The 23,745-nt window shown below is 44.2% G+C and overlaps 2 long non-coding RNA genes and 1 pseudogene across 2 annotated transcripts; all 3 read right to left on the reverse strand.

Moving 5' to 3' along the window:
* Positions 1–3,730: 3,730 nt before the first annotated feature.
* LOC120910551 lies at positions 3,731–20,416 on the reverse strand (annotated as a pseudogene).
* On the reverse strand, positions 8,308–10,651 carry LOC120910258. Its single transcript, XR_005741464.1, has 3 exons — positions 10,314–10,651; positions 9,496–9,633; positions 8,308–8,348 (listed from the first exon to the last, which is right to left on the reverse strand). It is a non-coding gene; the product is annotated as an uncharacterized LOC120910258 (long non-coding RNA).
* A 250-nt stretch (positions 20,417–20,666) lies between the features above and the next one.
* LOC120910255 lies at positions 20,667–23,496 on the reverse strand. Its single transcript, XR_005741460.1, has 3 exons — positions 22,911–23,496; positions 21,527–21,701; positions 20,667–20,686 (listed from the first exon to the last, which is right to left on the reverse strand). It is a non-coding gene; the product is annotated as an uncharacterized LOC120910255 (long non-coding RNA).
* Positions 23,497–23,745: the final 249 nt, after the last annotated feature.

The raw sequence follows: 23,745 nt of genomic DNA on the forward strand, positions 1-23,745 counted from the left end.
TCGTTATTTTAGTTGATTCGTTAACATACGAATGAACGAACAATTTAGCACAATTAATAACGAATAACGATATTTTCAAAATAACGAATATGAAAAACAAGGAAGATACGAAAGATGAAAGAAACGAAAACATAGAAACAACGAAAATACCGAACCCAAAAAAAATAATAATTACGAAAAACAAAATGAACGAAAATGCAAACTTACTAATATTCGAATGACCGAAAAGAAAACAACCGAAATGCCGAACAAAGAATAAAAAACGAAAATCAAAACTAAATTACGAATCTTCGGAAAACGGAAATGAAAACAACAAAAATACAAAATAATGTAAATTAGCTTTTGTTAGTACTGAAATATTTCTGGACATTGACCAATAGCCACTGAGCGCTGTCCCTTTCCTCTGAAGAGGTTTGTTCCTTCCCCCAATGAGCTTCTTTCTCATTACCTCCTGGCTCCTTGTGTCTTTTTCTGTGTTAGACTGCAGTGCATCTAATTTCTAGATTTGTATTTGTAATATCTGACATATTTTAGTTTTCTTCTACGTCAGACTTCATTCTAGACAGGGTGTGTGTGCTAAGACAGTCAAGTCAATCACAGTAAAGTACGAATTCCAAAATTGCGATGAGTAGTGTGTCGAATAAACGTAAAATGTATTCTAACAGAATTACGAATGCAATAAAATCTAAAAAAGTACATTTTTACAATCAAAGGAAATTAGACACGAAAATACGAATGATCATAAAGCAACGAAAATATATTTCTTACGAAAATACGAATGCGGCATGATGGAAAATATAATGTAAATACGAAAACAACGAAAATTAAACTAACGTAAAAACGAAGGAACGAATAAAATCATTTTAAAAATACGAACGCGGCAGAATACAAAATATAACTAAAATACGAATCTCGATTCAACGAAAAATAAACTAACAGAAAAAAACGGAAACAGAAAAAAAAGTGTTACGAAAATACTAAAGAGTACGAATACGATAACTAACGTCTTACGAAATTACGACTCGTTACGAATCACGATAAACGAACAGAAACGAAACAGAAATAAACGAAAATGTTTGCTGTGCACATGTCTAGTCAGAGGTATAGAGCCCATGTTACACTGGTGTCAGAGGTGTAGAGCCCACATTACACTGGTGTCAGAGGTGTAGAGCCCACGTTACACTGGCGTCAGAGGTATAGAACCCACGTTACACTGGTGTTGGAGCTATAGAGCCTGTGTTATACTGATGTCAGTGGTTTAGAGCCCACATTACAATGGTGTCAGAGGTGTAAAGCCCGCAGTATGCTGGCGTCAGTGGTGTAAATCCTGGTTAAGTGTGTTTGAGCTGGAAAGGAAAGTAATGCTTGAAATGCAGAAGGAAGAGGGAGAAATGAGATAAGTAAGACTGAGAACAGGAAAAGGAGCAGAGCCTGGGGGAAAGATAAGACAAAAGTTGATCGAAGTGCAAGAAAGAATGTGTTCCTTTTATATAAAAGATGAAGACCGTTAAACCAATGCTTATCAACTTATGAGTTAAAGGGGTCTCAAATGCGGCCTCTCAGGCCCCGTACACACGACAGAGTTTCTCGGCAGAATTCATCGAGAAACTCGGTCAAAACCCGGATTCTGCCAAGAAACTCTGTCGTCTGTACAGTTTTGGCTCGATGGAGCCGCCGAGGAACTCAAAGAGAAAATAGAGAACATGTTCTCTATTTTCTCGTTGTCCTCGTTCTTCTATGGGAGAAGCCGGCCCGCCGAGCTCCTCGGCGGCTTCATCCCAAAACTCGACGAGGAACTCGACGTGCCAAGCACGTCGAGTTCCTCTGTCGTGTGTACGGGGCCTAACATCACCAAAGGGCCACAATGCTACTGTGCAAAATTTCTAGGCAAGGTGCGAAGAAAGGCTGTAAATGAAGAATGCTTTCAGAAGTAGAAGCGTTATTAGTTTATTTTTTATCAATTAACAAAATGGAAAGTAAAATGAACAGAAGAGAAATCCAAATCCAATCATGGATTTGGTGTGACCACCCTTAGCCTTCTTCTAGGTAGACTTGCACACAGATTTTGAAGGAACTTGGCAGGTAGGTTGTTCAAACATCTTGGAGAATTAAGTGCATCACTTCCAAAACTCCTTGCTCTTCTTTACACTGAAGATAGTTCTTAATGACATTGGCCCGGATTCACATACATTGGCGCATATTTATGCCGGCGTAGCATATCTAATATACGCTACGCCGACGCAGCGCACAGAGGCAAGCACTGGATTCACAAAGCACTTGCTCCCACTCGCTCTTAAAGATACGGTGGGTTTCCTCGGCGTAAGCCGGCGTAGGTGGAAGTGGGCGTGAGCCATGCTAATGAGGTGTGACCCCATGCAAATGATGGGCCAAGCGCCATAGTAGTACTTAAAATGAACGGCGCATGCGCCGTCCCGTGGCCGCATCCCAGTGCGCATGCTCAGAATCACGTCAAAACAACTGCCTAAGATACGTCGAATCACTGCCTACGACGTGAACGTAACCTACACCTAGTCATATTCACGTACGACGTAAACGACGTAAAATACGACGGCTCTGTTCCCTGGTCCATACCTTTGCATGAGTTGCACCTCCTATATGGGGAATAACTTTACGCCGGACGTACAACTTACGCAAACCGCGTATATTATGCGCCAGGAGCAACTACGTTCGTGAATCGGCGTATCTCCCTCATTTGCATATGTGCATAGAAAATCAATGGGAGCGGAAAATGCGCCCAGTGTAAATATGCGCCCACGATACGACGGCGTAGGTAAGTTACGTCGGCCGTAGGAAGCCTATTTTTAGGCGTATCTCAGATTGTAGGCACAGCGCACAGATACGACGGTGCATAGTTACACTTACGCGGCGTATCTCGAGATACGTCGGCGTAAGTGCTTTGTGAATCCGGGGCATTAACTGCATGTTTGGAGTAGTTGTCCTGCTGCAGAATAAATTCGGAGCCAATCACACACCTCCCTGGTGGTATAGCATAATGGATAAGTATCTGCCTGTATTTCTCAGCACTGAGGACACCATTGATCCTGACCAAATCTCCAACTTCATTTGCAGCAATGCAGCCCAAAACTTGCAAGGAACCTCCATCATGCTTCACAGTTGGCTGTAGACACTCTCCCCCCCTCCCCTCCCATCCAAATCAAATCTCCACTGAGGCTTCTTTCTTAACCGCTTGATGACCAGTACATCGTTGGACTTCAAGTAGTTATATTGGGATGATGCCTGCAGCAGATGCTGGAGACGTACAAAGACCGGAACCGCTTTTTTTCGCCACTATGATATAACTGGAAGTCCTGTCCTTACATCCCTTCCGGTTTACCCGAAAGTAAAGGTCCCATTTTTAAAAATAAAAAGCATTTAATCATACCAGTCCTGGTGCGATTAAATGCATCTTCTTTACACTGAAGTTAGTTCTTAACGAGATTGGCTGTATGTTTGGGGTCGTTGTCCTGCTGCAGAATAAACTTGAAGCCGATCACGCGCCTCCCTGATGATATGGGATGATGGATAAATATCTATCTGCCTGTGTTTTTCAGAATTGAGGACACCATTGATCCTGACCAAATCTCCAACTTCATTTGCCCCAAACCTGCAAGGAACCTCCACCCTGCTTCACAGTTGGCTGCAGACACTCATTATTGTACCTCTCTCCAGATTTCCCCCCAACAAACTGCCTCCTGATAACTCATCAGTCCAGAGCACCTGCTGTCATTTTTCTGCACCCCAGTCCTTATGTTTTTGTGCATAGGACATGGAAACAAGGCTAAGCGACTCAACTATGAGACTTCTTTGCTGTGGAAGAAGATCTGCTGAGTGAAACCTCTTCCGCACTCTGAAAAGTAAGTCCAACCATTCAAACATTTCTGTTATTCAGCAATTGCTGCTTTCTGAGTAATTTGTTTGACCAAGGAAAAAGGACGGTCAACTGTGTGGTTTCTCTGGAGTGAAAGAAGGTCTACTTTCCAACATTCCAACTGAAACCTTGAAAAGGGATGCTCATCCACGTGGCTTCTCTGATGTGTAAGGAGCCTTTCTTTCCAAGTGAAATATTTCCCGCACTCCAAACATGAAAAAGGACGCACTCCCACGTGACTTCTTGGGTTTGGAGGCGAGGGACAAGAGAGTAATACAATAATGATTGTCTGTGGCCAACTGTGAAGCATGGTGGATGTTCCAAGTTTTTGGGCTGCATGAAAAAGGATGCTCACCTGTTTGCTTTCTCTGATGTGTTAGAAGGTTTTCTTTCTGAGAGAAACCTTTTTCACATTCTCAACACGAAAAAGGTTGCTCGCCAGTGTGGCTTCTCAGGTGTGTGAGAAGCCTTTCTTTCCGTGTGAAACTTTTCCCGCACTCTGCACACAAAAAAGGACGTTCTCCTGTGTGAATTTTCTGGTGTGTAAGAAGGTCTCCTTTCTGAGTGAAACATTTCCCGCACTCTGCACATGAAAAAGGGCGCTCGCCCATGTGAATCCTCTGGTGTTCGGTAAGTACGCTTTTTCGAGTGAAACTTTTTCCACAGTCTGAACATGAGAAAGGACGCTCACCCGTGTGGCTTCTCTGGTGTACAATAAAGTTTCCTTTCACACTGAAACACTTCCCGCACTCTAAACATGAAAAAGGGCGCTCGCCCGTGTGGCTTCTCTGATGTGTGAGAAGTCTTTCTTTCCGAGCGAAACTTTTCCCGCACTCTTCACATGAAAAAGGACGCTCGCCCGTGTGTTTTCTCTGATGCGTTAGAAGGTTTTCTTTCTGAGTGAAGCGTTTTCCACATTCTGGGCATGAAAACGGTTGCTCACCAGTGTGGCTTCTCTGGTGTGTAAGGAGCCTTTCTTTCCGTTTGAAACATTTCCCACACTCTGCACACGAAAAAGGACGCTCTCCTATGTGACTTCTCTGGTGTACAATAAAGTTTCCTTTCAAACTGAAACATTTCCCGCACTCTAAACATGAAAAAGGACGCTCACCAGTGTGACTTCTCTGATGTATGAGAAGCCTTTCTTTCCGAGCGAAACTTTTCCCGCACTCCTGACATGAAAAAGGACGCTCACCCGTGTGTTTTCTCTGGTGCGTGAGAAGGTTTTCTTTCTGAGTGAAGCGTTGTCCACATTCTGAGCATGAAAACGGTTGCTCACCAGTGTGGCTTCTCTGGTGTGTAAGAAGCCTTTCTTTCCGTTTGAAACATTTCCCACACTCAGCACATGAAAAAGGACGCTCTCCTATATGCCTTTTTCGGTGTGTAAGAAGGTCTCCTTTCACACTGAAACATTTCCCGCACTCCGGACACTGAAATGGACGCTCACGCGTTGGGGTCTCTTGTTCTACAGATTCAGAACGCAGAGATACTTTATCATCAATGTGCATATCTAAATTTCTAGAAGTTCTTTGAGGATCAGATTTATCAGGAGATCTATCCACACTGCCAAGTAAGGGACATACTCTGCTGGTATCATTATGTGATTTATCAAAGGAGTCGTCAGGATTAGAGGAGGCCAATGCTCTATTTGCACAGTGAGGTCTGCGATGTGTATCTGGAGGAGTATGGATTGCTCCTAGGGAATATTTTACAATCCCATATTCTGTGTTACAATCCAAAGACTGATAAGGATTTTCTTCTGAGGGATTCCAGACATAGCGTCCATCTGTGGGAAAGAAGTTTTTTATTCATTATTAAACCACATTAATTGGTCATGTTTCATGTGTCTTCTGTTGGACAGCAGTTTCATCGAAAAATCATTACAGCAATATCAACTAGAAACCAAAACAGCTACAACACACTGGTAAAGTTATGATATGGAGAAGAAACTGAAGACCTTTCTCCACATCATTTGTTGGGAACATGACGTTATATTGAGGAATGGAGATGGACCTTTCATATGGTGTACAGTATCTCCTCCTCATTGGTTGGGAACATGACGTTATATTGAGGAATGGAGATGGACCTTTCATATGGCCTTCTCCATGTCTGTCTGTCCACCTGCAAGGTGATTAATGTAGCCAGTCTCTGGGTGGAGACCAAACCCGATTTAAGCGAGCCAAGCCTACAATCTAAGTATCTCCTCCTCATTTGTTGGGAACATGACGTTATATTGAGGAATGGAGATGGGCCTTTCATATGGTGTACAGTATCTCCCCCTCATTTGTTGGGAACATGACGTTATATTGAGGAATAGAGATGGACCTTTCATATGGTGTACAGTATCTCCTCCTGATTTGTTGGGAACAGACAGGGCATGAAACATTACTGCAGATTCATGACATTATAATGAGGAATGGAGATGGACCTTTCATATGGCCTTCTTTATGTCTGTTCACCTGCAAGGTGATTAATGTGGCCAGTCTCTGGGTGGAGACCAAACCTGATTTAAGCCAGCCAAGCCTGCAATCTCAGTATCTCCTCCTCATTTGTTGGGAACATGACGTTATATTGAGGAATAGAGATGGATCTTTCATATGGTGTACAGTATCTCCTCCTCATTGGTTGGGAACATGACGTTATATTGAGGAATGGAGATGGACCTTTCATATGGTGTACAGTATCTCCTCCTCATTGGTTGGGAACATGACGTTATATTGAGGAATGGGGATGGACCTTTCATATGGTGTACAGTATCTCCTCCTCATTTGTTGGGAACATGACGTTATATTGAGGAATGGAGATGGACCTTTCATATGGTGTACAGTATCTCCTCCTCATTGGTTGGGAACATGACGTTATATTGAGGAATGGGGATGGACCTTTCATATGGTGTACAGTATCTCCTCCTCATTTGTTGGGAACATGACGTTATATTGAGGAATGGAGATGGGCCTTTCATATGGTGTACAGTAGACATGTGCACACTGAAATATTTCGTTTCGGAATTTTGTTTTCGTCCAAAAAATATATTTAGTTACTCCCGAAATGTGTTTTTATTTATTTTGTTATAAAATGCATTCGTCCAAAAATTCAAATTAATTAAGGTTGAATCTGTCAATTGAAGGCTAGACAGAGGTGCCCAAGGCAGCCTGTAGCATGAATAATTTTTTCTAAGTGAAGTCTGTAATTCAGGATAAAGCCCAGGTACAAATTCTGAAAGGTAGAGGCATTTATTAGTACACTGCTGCCCTGCTAGAGGGTCCATACCCTCATTGGCCAGATAACCCTGGTGGAGAATAGGTGTCCCTCTACCACCCAGGGCAGCACCGACTACCCACCTTAGAGTTGGGTTTTTAGGTTTCCCCCCCGAAAAAAGTAACCACGTATGTTCCCTATGAGAAAGCTCTAGTTAGAGTGGAATGTCTTGGGGTGACTGTGATCCAGGTGGAACAGTCTGTATGTTGCAGAGTTAAATAGACTTGAACAAGGCTTTTTTTTTACACTCTTTGCGTCAGATGATTCGTGGTGATAATTGCCTGCACTGGAACATTATATCCTGTATCACATGACAATTTGACTTACCTGACCCAATATCGAGAGAACTTTCCTGCTTTTTAATATTCATCCTCAATCCAACCTCCTCTACAGACTCCTGGTCATCCCTCTCACACATCTCTTCTTCTTCAGCTTTAATATCACTCGCCCCCTCACCCTAAGCAACAGAATGATTTAAAATCTTCAAACCCTGAGCACATAAAGCTAAAAATAACATACATAATATAATTTCACGCAGTTTGGAGTTTCAGACCCTTTGTTACACCTACCTGATGATGGTGGGGGATGGTGTGAGCTTCCTGTGTGGAATCCCGGGAATACAGAGGACGGGGACATCTCTCTGGTGGGTTTCTATCAATGCATTGCTCCATCATAACCTCCTTGTATCCTTCTGAAAACTCCTCCATCACACCAACCTCATCATACTCCTCTTTTATCTCTTCTTTAACAAGGATTTTACAATATTGCAGATCTCCGCTCTGTGTTCAATATTAAAAAATAATTTCAGTGTTTATAAACCAATTAAAACACAGAAATTAATGTTTTGTTGAGCGTTCTTCTACCTGGTGATGGTGAGGGATGGTGTGATCTTCCTGTATGGAATCCCGGGTATACAGAGGACGGGGACATCTCTCTGGTGGGTTCCCATTACTGGATCCATCTGTAGGAAACACACACACTGACTGAATACATTGTTTCTATGTGTTTATCAGATGATGGGGGATCTAGGTGGAGCCTCCGTACTGCTCTCTCCTTTACAATAAAGTCTCCTCTTACCCGGTGATGTGAGGGGCGGCTGATTCTCCATCATGACGTCCTTGTAGAGATCCTTGTGTCCTTCTAAATACTCCCACTGCTCCATGGAGAAATAGACAGTGACATCCTGACACCTTATAGGAACCTGACACACAATGATACAGTCACCATCCAGACACATCCCTTGTCTGTTACTGGATAATAGGGGTGCAACAGGTTAAAAAACTCATGGTTCGGATCGTTCCTCGGATCAGAGTCACGGATCAAATTTTTATTTTTTTGGATCAGCAAAATAAATTTGCCGCCTCGCTGTGCCCCCAATTGCCGCCTCGCCAGGGCAGAGGAAGTGAGAGAGCGGACAGCAGGGCCAGATTTCCTTTCTCTGCCACCCCAAGGCCAGGTTCCGCAATGTACCCCCTCCCCCCAATCAACAGAGAATAGCAATTGGATGGCAGTGTCGGCACGGTTAGTTCAAATATTTTTTGTTTCTTTTTTTTTATTACTTTATCACTTTTTTTGTAGCTTGTCGTTTTTACTTTTTTTATTTTTGTATAATTTTCTTATTTTTAATATTATTTTTCTATTTCTTTACTTTTTAATTACCTATTTTATTAATTGAATTATTTTTTCTTATTTTTTTTTACACTTAACTTTATTGCTATCACACAGGAGAAAACAATTCCCTGTGTGATAGCAATTGGAGGTGACAGGTTCTCTTTATTGACCCTGTCACCTCCAAAAACAGGAGTCCTATAGCACTGTGCTAGAACTCCTGTCACAGCTGAGATGGGAAGAGCACAGCTCACCCCTCTCACTGTGTGCATTGGCGGCAGGGACAGGAGACTCGGCAACCGGGGGGAGTAGGGGGGGTACAGAGTCCCAAAGACAGAGCCAGCCGAGAGAGGTATGTGGGGGGGGGGGGGGGAGGGGAGGAGGGACGGGAGCACATTCTCTGCTAGAAAGCAACTCACCACCCGCATGTTGAAACGGTCTCCACGCTGCTCCCACACAGCCCCGCCTCCTCCTAACCCCACTCTGTGATAGAAAGAACACATCCGCGCATTGGACCCGCATTCTGTCTATCACAGCGTGGTTAGGAGCAGGCGGGGCTGTGTGCGAACAGAGCGGAGACAATTTCAATGTGTGTTTTACCTCTCTGCTCTGCAATCCTGCGGCACGGCGCGAATCACGTGTGTGCCGATCCGAAGTCATTGATCCGTGCGGATCACGGATCAATGACGATCCGTTGCACCACTACTGGATAATGTCCCAGAATTCCCAGCACCCCTCACCTCTCCTGCCAGTAGCTCAGTGATCCTCTTGGTGACTTCTAGAATCTTCCACTTGTGGTGCCACTTAGGAGCCAGAGAGTGAAGTGGAGGCACTCTGATGGTTGTATGGTCACCAGCCTTCTTGACAGCAGGGAAACTCTGTATTGAAACAGAAATAAAGAGTTTGAGTGACCTCCCAGAATCCTCCTCACCTCTCCGGTCAGTAGGTAGACGATCTCCAGGGTGAGGTCCAATATTCTCCCAGTCAAGTTTTCTTCTTCCATCTTCATTAAGGTGGTCATATCAACTATACAGGACGCTCCTCTCCGTAGGACGGGTAAAAGTCTGACATTTTTTGGAACTTAAGGGCTTACGGTTGCCACCTCATCCCTTTAAACCCGAACACATATTAATTACATAGGTTCTGTGGTAATTAAACACACTTGGTGCCTTGTCTGGATTAAATTAGCCTCAGAACCTGTGTAATCCATATGTGTTCGGGTTTAAAGGGATGAGGTGGCAACCCTATTAGGGCTCTCTGGACTACACAGCCACATCAATTAATCATTGACTTTAGTTTTATAATCACTGATTGTTCTGTGAATGACTGTCACGGATCTCCAACTCTACCGATGGCGGTGATTGCCATCACTTGGAGTGCCTCTAGCTAGATATTTTTATATATACTTTATATTATGTCTAAATAATACTATATACATATGTTGCTACACCTTATTACTTATATATTTGTAAGAAATCACTGTGACTATGGAGGAAGAGGACGGACATGACGGGGAAGTTACTGGGTGTAAATATAAAATAATATAATATCTTATTACCTCGTCTGCTGCCAGTTCCAGCAATGTCTCCTCTCTACTTCCTCATGACTCACCTCTGTCCCAGAACTTCCTGTTTATCTGTACAATCACTTCCTCTTTGCTTCGAAAATCACTTCCTGTCTGTGCGGGCCATTCCATATGGATGAGAGTTCCACCTTGTGTGGAACAAAGGCATTACAGCTTTACATCTGACGTATGTTAGGGACATTCTGCATTGTCCCAGTGATCATCATCACCATAATTTACATTTTAATGTTTGGTGGATGCTGGAGAGTTAAACCCCTTTACAGCTTCTTATATATCTCAGACACTCTTTTGGTGAGGTCTTGCCACTGAGTTGCCCATTATGAGGGGTTCCCACCATCCAATCCATCTTCATTCTATGTCGTATAGCCCCCCCCATCCTCTTTCCTTTCATGTTTCTTAGTCAGCCATCTATGCTCCTTTCCATATTCATCAGTCACATTCCCATCCTCCTTCCTTCCATGTCTTCCAATCACATCCCCATCATCTTTCCTTCCATGTCCCTCAGCCTCACTTCTGCCCTCATTACCTGTCACACTTTTCCGTCTCTCAGTCATCCCTTTCTCTTCCTTCTGTCCATGTATCTCCAATACATTCCCACCCTCCTTCCTTCTATGCCTCTCAGTCATCCTCCTATCCTCTGTCATTCCATGTCTTTCAGTTATATTCTAATCCTACCTCCTTCCATGTCCCTCAGTCACATTCATGTCCTCCCTCCTTCCATGTTTCTTGGTTATCCTCCTTTATTCCATGTCTTTCAGTCATATTTTTGTTTGCCTTCCTTCCATGTCTCTCAGTGACATTCCCATCCTCCTTCCTGCCTTCCGTATTTCTAAGTCACATTCCCTTCCTCCTTCTGTCCATGTCTTCCAGCTACATTCCCATCCTCCTTCCTTCCATGTCCCTCAGTCACATTTATGTCCTCTTCCCACTCATGTATATCAGTCATCCTCCTATTCTCCTTCATTCCATGTCTTTCATTTACATTCCATCCTCCTTCCTTCCATATAGCTAAGTCACATTCCCATCCTCCCTCCTTCCATGTCCCTCAGTCACATTCATGTCCTCCCTCTTTCCATGTTTCTTGGTTATCCTCCTTTATGCCATGTCTTTCAGTCATATTCTTGTTCGCCTTACTTCCATGTCTCTCAGTGAAATTCACATCCTCCTTCCTTCCGTATATCTAAGTCACATTCCCTTCCTTCTTCCATCCATGTCTTCCAGTCACATTCCCGTCGTCCTTCCTTCCATGTCTTTCAGGCCCCGTACACACGTCCGAGGAACTCGACGTGCCAAACACATCGAGTTCCTCGTCGAGTTCAGTGTTGAAGCCGCTGAGGATCTCGGCAGGCCAACTTTCCTCATTGAACAACGAGGAAATAGAGAACATGTTCTCTATTCGGCCCGACGAGTTCCTCGTCGGCTTCCTCGCTGAAAAGTGTACAAACGACCGAGATTCTCGGCAGAATCCAGCTCCGACCGAGTTTCTGGCTGAATTCTGCAGAGAAACTCGGTCGTGTGTACGGGGCCTCAGCCTCATGTCCGTCCTCCTTCCTTGCATGTCTCTCAGTCATCCTCCTATCCTCTGTCATTTGATGTCTTTCAGTTATATTCCCCTCCTCCTTCCTTCCATGTCTCTCAGTTTCATTCATGTCCTCTTTCCTTTCATGTTTCTGGTTATCCTCTTATCCTCCTTCATTCCATGCCTTATAGTTATATTTCTGTTTGCCTTCCTTCAATGTCCCTCAGTCACATTCATGTCCTCTTTCCTTCCATTTCTCTTGGTTATCCTATTATACTCCTTCATTCAATGTCTTTCAGTCACCTTCACATCCTTCTTCCTTTCATCTCTCTCAGTCACATTCCCATCCTCCTTCCTTCCACATCCTTCAGTCACCTTCCCATCCTCTTTTATTCCATCTCTCTCAGTCACATTCCTATTCTCCTTCATTTCATCTCTCTCAGTCACATTCCCATCCTCCTTCATTCCATGTCTTTCAGCCACCACCTTCCCATCCTTCTTCCTTCTATCTTTCTCAGTCACATTCCCTTTGTCCTATCTTCCGTTTCTCTCAGTCACATTCCCTTTGTCCTATCTTACGTTTCTCTCAGTAACATTCCGTTCCTCTTTCCTTTCATGTCTCTCAGTCACATTCCTGTCCTTCCTTCCATGTCTCCTGGTCATCCTCCTTCCTTTCATATCTCTCAGTTGCCCTTCCTTCCATGTCTCACAGTTACACTCCTATCCTCCTTCCGTGTCTCACAGACCCTCTCTCATCGTCACATGCCCCATATCCCTGTCTATGAGTTATGAACCTTCTCTTTACATATCGGAGGAGCTCCCTTCACTTTTGCTCTGTTGGTTTGGGCTCGTACTGATAATCTATGTGGGGAAGATAAGTTCTACGCCTGCAACCTCAAGTTATAATAAAATAGAAACACCATACCATAAATGCTAAGCTTGAAATATACTTTTTTAATGTCATACGGTAAGTAAACACAGTGTAAGCAAAATGCAGACATACTGAACCACTCTTGGGCACACCGACTCTACTACCACCAAAACTCTACTGCATTGGATGAGGCGTGTGGTCACAAGGTCGGTGTGACCACTTTCAACACAAGTGACAGTCTCAGACACAGATAAACTTCAGGACAAAGGATAATTTTTAAAAGATACAAACTCTTCTATTACATATGCTTTTCTTCACTAGGGAAAAGCTCCCAGTTCGATCCAGTAACCATAGGGTCTTCCCATCAGCCCTCTATTTACCTTTCTGCAGCCGGAAAAGAAAGTAGAAAAAAGAGAGGGCACAGCAGCCTTGTGTATTATACTTTGATGTATTTATTAAAATAAAAATTATTAAAAGCTACTCACAAGCATCGAAAGAAAACCACAATGTAACAATCTTTTGGTCTACTGGTAGCAGTCTCCAGATCTTAAAGAGAGGACATGCGAACCACTGCTGACTGACGCATTTCGAAGGGTTACCTTCTTCCTCTCTTTTTTCGACTTTCTTTTCCGACTGCTAGGATACCCCTATCCTGGAGGGCAGCAAGGTCTGAGATATTATTCACTCTGAACTTTGGGTCGCCTGGTCAACACATTTGTGCGCAAGAGTATTTGTTTTACTACCTTTCTGCAGCTTCTGAATCAACAACTATCAATGTAGTTGGACAAACAAGACAAGTGGCTGTTCCTAGGAGAAGATTCAACACAAAGTCTGAGGAACCCCTCCCAGGGACGGCTGTACCAACACAGGTCCCTACAGTGGTGGTGGTTGCCACTCCAGTAACCTGAGGTCTTCCCATCTTCCCTCCATTTTCGTCTAGGACAGCTTTTTCTTTCTGCTGTCAATAGTTGTTAAGGAATCAGTGGATGCGGGCACCTGCATACCTGCCAACTTTTTGAGAATGCAATGAGGGACACCTACTGGTGAAAGTATGTAGGCATAGGAAACACACCCAATCATGCCCCTTAAAGGATAATTAACCTAAAAATAAAAGTTTAAAGGTGTTTTATATTTATATCGTTTTTTATTTTCTAAATAGGTTCCTTTAAGCTAGTGCATTGTTGGTTCACTTGACTTTTCCTTCGATTTTCATTCTAAATGTTTTTTTTCTTTACCTGAATTTCTCACTTCCTGTTTCTCCTCAGTAAGCTTGCCCCCATCATCCGATCCGTTCTGGCTGGGGGTTAGTCAACATGCTCGCCCCCTCCCTTGGGACTACATCCCTGCAGGGAGAACACAGCGTCTCCCCGCAGGGATGTAGTCCCAAGGGAGGGGGCGAGCACGCTGACTAACCCCCAGCCAGAACAGCTCAGATAATGGGGGCAAAAGCTTACTTGCCTTGCGGCTTCACTGCCCGTTTCCTACTGTGCATGCACGAGTCGTGTGGCTTTTTGTGAATGGGCACACCGTCCTGTGTGTCCCAGAAGGCAGTGCGCCTCCATTTCCCAGGAGGCAACGCGAGGAGGAGAACACAGAACCTCACCGCGGACGAGGAAGAGGCAGATTATGACAATCTGCCTAGTAACAGCCTTTTCTGGTAAGTTTAAAATATTTTTTTATTTTAATTTTTTGCCTTTTTGGCTATTTTTTTTTAGGGTGGACCTCCACTGTAACAAACCATTTTTCTGCTCACAAAACATCTGCTGGTACTTCCTGTGTTCATTTTAACTAGTTGGCGACCGCCTTCCCACAATGTAATGTGGGTGAGCGGCCACTATAGGCAAAGTGACGGACCCGTATGTCGCTGCCTACTTCTGGGTTTAGGGTGCGTGCATGCATGCCCCCCCCTCCCCGCCTGGCTCCTGCTGTGGTTGTACACAGCGGGAGCCTGTCAGCAAGTCCCGGCCAATGATAGGCTGTGTTTAATCACAGCCAGAGCTCTGTGTTGATAATCAACACAGATCTCTGTACAGAGGAAGCGATCTGCTTCTAGATTGTAAGCTCTAACGAGCAGGGCCCTCTGATCCCTCCTGTATTGATTTGTATTGTGACTGTACTGTCTTCCCTGATGTAAAGCGCTGCGCAAACTGTTGGCGCTATATAAATCCTGTATAATAATAATAATAATCTGCCAGTTTCTCCGAAACTGAGAGATCTAGTATTAAAAAGCAGCACACTTTATACATCCCTTGCCCGCCCCTAGATGTTAACCCCTTTCCCAGCGGTGTCATTAGTACAGTGACAGTGTATAGTATTAGCACTGATCACTGTATTAGTGTCACTGGTGGTCAGTGTCAGTTAGTCAGTCCCCCCCAGTGTCAGATCGTTCGCCGCACTATCGCAGTCCAATTAGTAGTATAAAATATATAAAAATTCCAGCATATATCCCATAGTTTGTGGACGCTATAACTTTCATGCAAACCAATCAATATACATTTATTGGGATGTTTTTAAATAATAAGACATGTAGCAGAATACATTTTGGCCAAAATTTATGAAGAAATTAGCTTCTTGTTTATTTTTATTGGATATGTTTTATAGCAGAAATTAAAAAAACATTGTTTTCTTTGTATTGTTTTTTATTTGATCTTTTTTTTTTTTTTTTTATATTGCAAAAAAATATAACCCTTGTGACTTCTCTGGAATTTAAAAATTAAGTATTTAATTATTTTAAAGAGAAACCCATCTCAGATTCTGAAAAAGAAAAAGGACGATTCTAATTCTTCCAGGGTGAAAACATTCTCCTCATACTGAACTTTAAAGGGGACACTCTCCTGTGTGGTTTTTCTGGTGTACAAGAAGGGTTTCTTTCCGAGTAAAAGATTTTCCGCACTCTGAACATGAAAACGGGCGCTCGCCCCTGTGGCTTTTCTGATGCGTGAGAAGGTTTTCTTTCTGAGTGAAAGATTTCCCGCACTCTGAACAGGAAAAAGGACGCTCACCCGTGTGAATTCTCTGATGTGTGAGAAGCGTTTCTTTCCGGCTGAAACTTTTCCCGCACTCTGAACATGAAAAGGGGCGCTCGCCCGTGTGTTTTCTCTGGTGTGTGAGAAGGTTTTCTTTCTGAGTGAAGCGTTTTCCACACTCTGAACATGAAAACGGTTGCTCACCAGTGTGGCTTCTCTGGTGTGTGAGAAGTCTTTCTTTCCGCGTGAAACATTTCCCGCACTCTGCACATGAAAAAGGACGCTCTCCTGTGTGACTTCTCTGGTGTGTAAGAAGATCTCCTTTCTGAGTGAAACATTTTCCACACTCTGCACATGAAAAAGGGCGCTCGCCCATGTGAATCCTCCGGTGCTCGGTAAGTACGCTTTTTCGAGTGAAACTTTTTCCGCAGTCTGAACATGAAAAAGGGCGCTCACCAGTGTGAGTTCTCTGATGTGTGAGAAGCGTTTCTTTCCGGCTGAAACTTTTCCCGCACTCTGAACATGAAAAGGGGCGCTCGCCCGTGTGTTTTCTCTGGTGTGTGAGAAGGTTTTCTTTCTGAGTGAAGCGTTTTCCACACTCTGAACATGAAAACGGTTGCTCACCAGTGTGGCTTCTCTGGTGTGTGAGAAGTCTTTCTTTCCGCGTGAAACATTTCCCGCACTCTGCACATGAAAAAGGACGCTCTCCTGTGTGACTTCTCTGGTGTGTAAGAAGATCTCCTTTCTGAGTGAAACATTTTCCACACTCTGCACATGAAAAAGGGCGCTCGCCCATGTGAATCCTCCGGTGCTCGGTAAGTACGCTTTTTCGAGTGAAACTTTTTCCGCAGTCTGAACATGAAAAAGGGCGCTCACCAGTGTGAGTTCTCTGATGCACGTTTCCTTTCACACTGAAACATTTCCCGCACTGTGGACATTGAAATGGACGCTCACGTGTTGGGGTCTCTTGTTCTACAGATTCTGAACACAGAGATACTTTATCATCAATGTGCATATCTACATTTCTAGAAGTTCTTTGGGGATCAGATTTATCAGGAGATCTATCCACACTGCCAAGTAAGGGACATACTCTGCTGGTATCATTATGTGATTTATCAAAGGAGTCTTCAGGATTAGAGGAGGCCAATGGTCTATTTGCACAGTGAGGTCTGCGATGTGTATCCAGGGGAGTTTGGATTGTTCCTAGGGAATTTTTTACAATCCCATATTCTGTGTTACAATCTGAGGACCGGATAGGATTTTCTTCTGAGGTATTCCAGACATAGCGTCCATCTGTGGGAAAGAAGTTTTTTATTCATTTTATAAACCACATTGATTGTTCATAAAGTTTGGAATGGAGATGGACCTTTCATATGGTGTACAGTATCTCCTCCTCATGTGTTGGGAACATGACGTTATATTGAGGAATATAGATGGACCTTTCATATGGTGTACAGTATCTCCTCCTCATTTGTTGGGAACATGACGTTATATTGAGGAATATAGATGGACCTTTCATATGGTGTACAGTATCTCCTCCTCATTTGTTGGGAACATGACGTTATATTGAGGAATGGAGATGGACCTTTCATATGGTGTACAGTGTCTACTCCTCATTTATTGGTAACATGACGTTATATTAATGAAACGAGATGGACCTTTCATATGGTGTACAGTATCTCCTCCTCATTTGTTGGGAACATGACGTTATATTGAGGAATGGAGATGGACCTTTCATATGGTGTACAGTATCTCCTCCTCATTTGTTGGGAACATGACGTTATATTGAGGAATGGAGATGGACCTTTCATATGGTGTACAGTATCTGCTCCTCATTTGTTGGGAACATGACGTTATATTGAGGAATGGAGATGGACCTTTCATATGGTGTACAGTATCTCCTCCTCATTTGTTGGGAACATGACGTTATATTGAGGAACGGAGATGGACCTTTCATATGGTGTACAGTATCTCCTCCTCATTTGTTGGGAACATTAGGTAGTACAGTAGACACAAAGAACTGAAGAATGATCTACTGTATCGTGTGCAATACCTCCACCTCATTTGTTAGACACATTGGCCCGGATCCACAAAGATCTGCCTATCTTTAAGGCAGGCGTAGCGTATCTCAGATACACTACGCCGCCGTAACTTACAGCGTATTTTCCATATCCACAAAGAATTTGCGCCGTAAGTTACGGCGGCGTAGTGTAAATGTGTCGGCGTAAGGGCGCGTAATTCAAATGACTAAGATGTGGGCGTGTTTTATGTAAATTCAACTTGACTCCACATAAATTATGTTTTTTTTGAACGGCGCATGTGCCGTCCGTGGGGGTATCCGGGTGCGCATGCTCAAAATCACGTCGCAAATAGTCAATGCTTTCGACGTGAACGTAATTTACGCAAAGCCCTATTCGCGAACGTTTTACGCAAACGACGGAAAATTCGACGCTGGCCCGATGTCCATACATAACATTGCGTACGCCTCATAGAGCAGGGGTAACGTTACGCCGAAAAAAGCCTTACGTAAACGACGTTAAAAAATGCGCCGGGCGGACGTACGTTTGTGGATCAACGTATCTAGCTAATTTGCATACTCTACGAGGAAATCAACGGAAGCGCCACCTAGAGGCCAGCGTAAAATATGCACCTAAGATCCGATGGCGTACTAAGACGTACGTCATTCGGATTGAGCCCACATTCAGTCGTATCTTGTTTTGTGGATACAAAACAAAGATACAACGGGGCATCTTATAATTTACGCGGCGTATCAATAGATACGCTAGCGTAAGTCCTTTGTGGATCCGGGCCATTGAGTGGTAGGGGTAGGTACGTTGACTATATTCTTTATATACAGCTTTGTACGGTATTTTTTCATCGCACCTTGAAATTATTTGTTAAATAAGAATATATATATACAGTTTTTTCTGTCAAATAAGTTTAAAATTAGACAGAGATGCCCAAGGCATCTTGTAGCAGGAGTAATTTATTCTTAGGCTCCATACACACGAGAGAATTTATCCGCGGATACGGTCCAGCGGACCGTTTCCACGGATAAATCCTCTCAAAGATTTCCGCAGATTTCTCTGCGATGGAGTGTACACACCATCGCATTGAAATCCGCGCGGAAATCCTCTGGCGATGACGTGTCGCGCCGTCGCCGCGATTATGACGCGGCGACGGCGCGACGCTGTCATATAAGGAATTCCACGCATGCGTCAAATCATTACGACGCGTGCGGGGAATCCCTTTGGACGGATGGATCCGGTAAGTCTGTACAGACGAGCGGATCCATCCGTTGGAATGGATTCCAGCAGATGGATTTGTTGTGCATGTCAGCAAATATCCGATCTGCTGGAATCCATCCCAGAGGAGATTTCTCCGCGGAAACGGATCCGCTGGCGTGTACATACCATAGGATCTATCCGCAGAAACCCATTTGCTGGGATTTATCTGCGGATGGATTCTATCGTGTGTATGGGGCCTAAGTGAGGTCTGTAATTCAGGTTAAAGCCAGGTACAAATCCTCAAAGGTAGAGGCATTTATTAGTACACTGCTTTTTTTTTTTTTTTAAAGCCAGTGGTCAAAAAACTCCACCCGGTGCAAAAAAATAAATGCACAACAAAAAGTGAGACACAAAAAGTGTACAGGGTGTACATATGGTCCTCCTCCGAAGAGCCTTTGCCCTGATCCCCCGGGGCATTAGGCTCCAGACCGGGACTGGGGTACTTTCACATGGTCCATCTGGCCGAAACCAGATGGACCATGGGAGGTCTGCCGAAAGTCTATAATTCAGGATAAAGCCCAGGTACAAATCCTGAAAGGTAGAGGCATTTATTTGTACACTGCTGCCCTGATGGAGGGTCCATACCCTCATAGGCAAGATAATCCCAGCGGGGAACAAGTGGCCTTCTACCACCCAGGGCTAGGTTTGTTTCCCCCAAAAAAGCAACCACATATGAGTAAGCTCTAGTTAGAGTGGAAGGTCTTGGGGTGGCTGTGATCCAGTTGCAGTGTTGAATCAGCTTTAAAAACAGTCAGCGGCTTTCTCTCTTCTTTGTGATTTTTTATTTTTTATGGATTTTATGGATTTTAGCGACCAGCAGACGCATGGAGCCAACTCTCGGATGATTTGTGGTGATGATCGCCTGCAGAGGAACATTATCTCTTGTATCACATCACAATATGACTTACCTGACCCAATATCTAGAGAGGTTTCCTCCTTTTTAATATTCATCCTCACTCCAACCTCCTCCACAGACTGCTGGTCACACAGCTGTTCCTCTTCAGCTTTAATATGACTTGCCCCCTCACCCTAAAACAACAGAATGAGTTAAAATCTTCAAACCCTGAGCACTTAAAAAAGATTAATCTCACGCAGTTTGGACGCTTTGTTCTATCTACCTGATGATGGTGAGGGATGGTGTGACCTTCCTGTGTGGAATCCCGGGAATACAGAGGACGGGGACATCTCTCTGGTGGGTTCCTGGTATTGGGTGGCTCCATAATAACCTCCTTGTAGCCTTCTGAAAACTCTTCCATCACACCAACCTCATCATACTCCTCTTTTATCTCTTCTTTAACAATGATTTTTAAATACTGCAGATCTCCGCTCTGTGTTTAATAATAATATATTTTTTAATGTTTATAAACCGAATGAAACACAGACCCAAATGTTATGTTGTGCATTCTTCTACCTGATGATGGTGGGGGATGGTGGGATCTTCCTGTGTGGAATCCCGGGAATACAGAGGACGGGGACATCTCTCTGGGGAGTTCCCATTACTGGATCCATCTGTAGGAAACACACACACTGACTGAATACATTGTTTCTATGTGTTTATCAGATGATGGGGGATCTAGGTGGACCCTCCGTACTGCTCTCTCCTTTACAATAATGTGCACCACCCTACAGTTTGGGCCCCACGGTTAGCTGGGAATACAGAGGACAGGGACATTACACTGGTGTGTTCCCATTACTGGATCCATCTGTAGGAAACACACACACTGACTGAATACATTGGGCCAGATTCACATAGCGAGTACGCCGGCGTATCTACTGATACTCCGGCGTACTTTCAAATTTCCCGCGTCGTATCTTTCGTTTGAATCCTCAAACCAAGATACGACGGCTTCTGGCTTCGATCCGACAGACGTACGGCTTCGTACGCCTTAGGATCGTAGGTGCAATACTTTGCCGCTCCGCTGGGTGGAGTTTGCGTTGTTTTCCGCGTCGGGTATGCTAATTAGCTTTTTCCATCGATCCACGAAGGTACGCGCGGCCGTCGCATTCTCTTACGTCGTCGCTAGTCGGCTTTTCCCGGCGTATAGTTAAAGCTGCTATTTTGCGGCGTATAGATAGACTTGCCATGTTAAAGTATGGCCGTCGGTTCCGCGTCGAATTTAGAATTTTTTTTTTTTTCGTAAGTCGGCCGTGAATAGGAAAGGACGTAACTCACGTCTAAGTTCAAAAAATGACGTCGGTGCAACGTCATTTCACGCAAAGCACGGCGGGAAATTTCAAAACGGAGCATGCGCAGTTCAATCGGCGCGGGGACGCGCTTCATTTAAATGAATCACGCCCCCTACCCGCCCAATTTGAAATACGCGCCAAGAGATACACTACGCCGCCGTAATTTACGGCGCTAAATCTTCCTGGATTCGACTTAGAGCCAGGTAAGATACAGCGGCGTAGCGTATCTCTGATACGCTGCGCCTGGGCAATTCTATGTGAATCTGGCCCATTGTTTCTATGTGTTTATCAGATGATGGGGGATCTAGGTGGAGCCTCCGTACTGCTCTCTCCTTTACAATAAAGTCTCCTCTTACCCGGTGATGTGAGGGGCGGCTGATTCTCCATCATGACGTCCTGTGGTTCTTGTTGTTGACTTCTAGGACCTTCTAGCCGTTTTCTTCTGATGTCAGCGAATGAGGAACGGATGCAATATTGGGATGGCTGCTGGGTGTAAATCACTCATCGGATGTCTTCTTCACTACTTTAGTCCTATGAAAAGGAGACACTAATAAATATTACTAATTGCATTCCCAAAGTTCTCTGCACATCTTTGGTCTTGTTTGATCTTCATTCACAGAGATAAAAGGGATGCCATGCAACATTTCCAGAATCCTCCTTCGAAGGTTAGAAATAAAGAATGACATCATACGTAGACCACACCTCGACCGGTTTCGCCCTGATTGGACATCTTCAGGAAGTTCAGAAATAAAGAACAGGGTTGTCATGTGTCAACTCCTCTGTACAGAGACTAATGTGATTGGCTCAGTGATCTCTGTACAGCACTGCGGTATATGTCAGAGCTATAGAAGTGTATGACTGTGTGGGAGGGGACATTATAGTGTAAGCTCCTCCTGGTACAGAGACTGATGTGACTGGCTCAGTGTTCTCTGTACAGCACTGCGGTATATGTCAGAGCTATTTAAATGTATAATAATAATAATAGTGTATGACTGTGGGGGAGGGGACATTAGAGTGTAAGCTCCTCTGTACAGAGACTGATGTGACTGACTCGGTGTTCTCTGTACAGCACTGCGGTATATGTCAGAGCTATAGAAGTGTATGACTGTGGGGGAGGGGACATTAGAGTGTAAGCTCCTCTGGTACAGAGACTGATGTGACTGGCTTAGTGTTCTCTGTACAGCACTGCGGTATATGTCAGAGCTATTTAAATGTATAATAATAATAATAGTGTATGACTGTGGGGGAGGGGACATTATCGTGTAAGCTCCTCTGGTACAGAGACTGATGTGACTGGCTCAGTGATCTCTGTACAGCACTGCGGTATATGTCAGAGCTATTTAAATGTATAATAATAATAATAATAGTGTATGACTGTGGGGGATGGGACATTAGAGTGTCAGCTCCTCTGGTACAGAGACTGATGTGACTGGCTCATTGTTCTCTGTACAGCACTGCGGTATATGTCAGAGCTATTTAAATGTATAATAATAGTGTATGACTGTGGGGGAGGGGACATTAGAGTGTCAGCTCCTCTGGTACAGAGACTGATGTGACTGGCTCAGTGGTCTATGTACAGCACTGCGGTATATGTTGGAGCCATAAAAAGCAATAAAATAAGTAATATTTAGTTCTATACGTGTTGTCTGTTGGAGATAAAAGACGTCACAGTGACTATGGAGGAAGAGGACGGACATGACGGGGTTTACTGGGTGTAAATATAAAATAATATCTTATTACCTCCTCTGTTGCCAGTTCCAGCAATGTCTCCTCTCTTCGTCTGCTCAACCGGAATATCCTGTCTCTTGGTAGGATTATTTCCTCTCCCCCCTTCCACGGTTGCCTGTCTATAGATTCCACTCAGTGATGTCCCCTCCTAGTGGTGAATATAGGAACTTCAGCCTCTATTCAAGATTTAGAAAGACGGACTGGAAGTTGTTTTACTGGAGATCACCGTCATTCCCAGCACAATGTACTGCCTACTTCTATTGGCTTTTATACTTCTCCTTTCTAATATACAGGCCGGGACCTGAACAATCCTTGCTGTGACATTCTGGCAATCAGTGGCGGGTCACATGCACCCTATGGCGCGGCCAGCGCTTCTCTCCAGGGGCGCCGGCTTCCCCTGCGTCTCCTCCAAGGCCAATAGCTTCTCCTTTCAGGAAATGGGTCCTTCTGATTGGCCGGGAGGAGAATCAGGAAGACTATAGCGAATATTAATTCGCTATTGTCACACAACTGGGTGGGCTCTGGGTGTCCCGAGCCCATCTGTAGAAGACGGTTGCTACTCGTTATATCACTCTCAGAGACAATGGGCCAGATTCACAAAAGAGATACGACGGCGTTTCTCCTGATACGCCGTCGTATCTCTGTTTCTATCTATGCGACTGATTCATAGAATCAGTTACGCATAGATATCCATAAGATCCGACAGGTGTAATTGTTTTACACTGTCGGATCTTAGGATGCAGTACCGCGGCCGCCGCTGGGGGGAGTTTGCGTCGTAAACCAGCGTCGGGTATGCAAATTAGGAGTTACGGCGATCCACGACGGATTTTCGCGTTCGCTACGTCGC

The sequence above is a fragment of the Rana temporaria genome, chromosome 8 (genome assembly GCF_905171775.1).
Source record: "Rana temporaria chromosome 8, aRanTem1.1, whole genome shotgun sequence".
In the NCBI taxonomy this organism is placed as follows: Eukaryota; Metazoa; Chordata; class Amphibia; order Anura; family Ranidae; genus Rana; species Rana temporaria.